General features: G+C 32.1%; 1 pseudogene; it reads left to right on the plus strand.

Annotated features, from left to right (window-relative positions):
- LOC125189806 overlaps positions 1 to 2,520 on the plus strand; it is a 5,201-nt pseudogene extending 2,681 nt beyond the window's left edge.
- Positions 2,521 to 2,891: the final 371 nt, after the last annotated feature.

The raw sequence follows: 2,891 nt of genomic DNA on the forward strand, positions 1-2,891 counted from the left end.
ATGATTTCCTTTCTTTGCTATCCTTAGCAAAGTGCGGTCGTGACATTTCCATATCTTTCCTATTTCTTGATCACTAAGTTAGGTTATTAGGGAGTATTATAAATATGAGTCTTTGTTATCTTTTGAAGGAATCATGGAAGAAATATAATTATCTTTTATTGTTCTGTCTTTTATTTTTCTGCAATTTACTTTTCCGGTCTTTCATCGGTTGCTCGACGGAATTCCTTCCGCGAACGAACCTCTTTTATCCGGTGGTTTCTAGCCATTATTCTCCGATACGAGTTTACTCGTATCAATCTTTCACACGCTTCCAAAATCGTTGTGCTAATTGAGATATTCCATTGATTGGATCTTGTGAAATTTGCATATAAATTTGACATAAAAGAATGTCTTCATTCTCTAAATAACTTTCTTTACGAATCGACATTTTGTGAGGAAAATAGCAAATGTAGTTTTCTCTAATTGATGAGATTCTGTCATTTATATAGGGAGAGTAAGAAAGAGAGTCTATACTCTATAGTATCCTGACTATATCATCCAGTCCAACTTTTGAATTATTATGTTTAGGATGTTTGAATTAGTATGTTTACAACTGATTTAGAGAAACTTAGGATGTTTGAATAAGTATGTTTACAACTAATTTAGAGCAATTTAGGATGTTTGCAACTGGACCGAGTCAGTATTTTTTACCTTTTCTGTAGGAGAAAATTTGTGTGTTTGCAACTAATTAAATTTGACTTTGAATTTGATGTATTCAATAAATTCATTTTTAGGAATCTAAATCGTAATCATCCAACCACATGCTGCCACGTGGCAAGTATAAGCAACATAATAACGATATTAAGCAACAAAGGATGACACATAAGAATTACCTTAGATTGCATAATAGACTGTTTATGTTGCATAGTACAATTTATTTTTGCATTATAGACTAAAATGCAAAATAAATTGCATTTAATGCAACATAAACTATCTTTTATGCAATCCGCTCATCTAAGTCATCCACTAAGTTTGTTGTTTAATAACGTTGTTTTGTTGCTTATATATGCCACGTGACAGCATATAATTGGAAGGATGTTGTGATTCTAATTTGAGTTATTTTTGAAGCACACCTCTATATATACATATACTTTGTTGAAGCTATACTCTATTTCTATTTTTAAGTGATGATGAATCCCAATTGTATTCTAGATAGTTCTTCATCTTCATCAAGATGAAGATGATGAAAATTCTAATATGATAAACACTTACCAATATATGCAAAGTATGCAATGAAGAATCAACAATAACAACCTATTGATTCAACACCTTTGCGACCATCAAAGTCTACAAATACATCGTGGATCAATTCTGGGGCATATTGTCATCAATCGTGATTGAGAGGGTGCCCACACTAGATTGTACAATGATTATTTTGCAGATAACTCATTATATAATGAAACCATGTTTCGTAGGAGATTCCAGGTGGCTCGTCCATTGTTCGTTCGCATTGTGGATGCAGTTAAGGAACACGGTGACTACTTCATACAACGACTAGATGCAACCGGAAGGCTTGGACTATCATCTCTTCAAAAGGTAACAACAGCTATTCATATATTGGCGTATGGTTACTGATGAGTAACCATATTGGCATATGGTTATTAATGAGTATGTGAAAATAAGTGAGAGTAGTACCATCAAAAGCCTAAAATGTTTTTGTCGTGCAATAATAGAGATCTTTTCAACTCAATATTTGAGAACTCCAACGGCTAATGATATTGCTAGACTTTTATATATTGGCGAGCAACGTGGATTTCCAGGGATGTTAGGCAGTTTAGATTGTATGCATTGGAAATGAAAAAAATGTCATATAGGATGGAGTGGTTCATATCCAGGTTGCAGTGGAAGTCCTACAATTATTCTTGAAGTTGTAGCTGATTATGATCTTTGGATATGACATGCTTATTTTGGATTGCCTGGCAGTAACAACGACATCAATGTGTTTGAATCATCTCATCTTTTTTATAATCTCACTTAAGATATCACTCCTCCAGCTAATTAATGTTATTCAAGGAAAAGAATACAATATGGTTATTACTTAGCTGACGGTATTATACCCAAATGGTCTACGGTTGTGCAAACAATTCAAGAGTCGCGTACATCAAAGACAAAATATTTTGTAATGAAACAAGAGGCATGTAGAAAAGATGTGGAGCGTGCATTTGGCGTTCTCCAATTACGTTTTGCAATTGTAGCAGGACCAGTGTGTTACTACTGGGATAAAGAAGTATTGTGTGACATCATGATTACATGTATAATATTCACAATATGATAGTTGAAGATGAGCGTGACCTTAGTTCTCCAATTGAAGTTGCTAGACAAACGCCACAACCCGAAGTTGATATGATGACAAATGAAGATGTTCGATTTCAAGAGTATATGGCCCGATATGACGCAATAAGTAATAAAAGTACTCATCTGGAACTTCGAAATGCACTAGTTGATCATTTGTGGGAACAATACACAAATTTTGAGTCTTGAATTTTAGCTATTTTTTATGTTTATCGTGATATGTTTTATTTAATTGAGATATATTTAAATGTGTTTCAATTTATATTTGAATTTTATTATAGTAGTTTAGTGTTTTTTAATTTTAAAAGTAGTGTAATTTTTTTGAATATAAAGTTTATTTAATACATAAATATATTAATAAGTAATTTTGTATACTTATTTAATTTACATAAATATAACATTATCTTTATTTTTCCCTCTCTCTTATTTTACTATCTCATCTTTAACTCACAAAACAACTCTACATAAAATAACGTGCCGAAAAACAAACGTTTCATATTTATTGGGACAGAGAGAGTACTATAAAATAGTTAAAGTGGAGATAATGTAAAATAAGAGAG

This window comes from Salvia hispanica, chromosome 5, assembly GCF_023119035.1.
Source record: "Salvia hispanica cultivar TCC Black 2014 chromosome 5, UniMelb_Shisp_WGS_1.0, whole genome shotgun sequence".
Classification (NCBI taxonomy): domain Eukaryota; kingdom Viridiplantae; phylum Streptophyta; class Magnoliopsida; order Lamiales; family Lamiaceae; genus Salvia; species Salvia hispanica.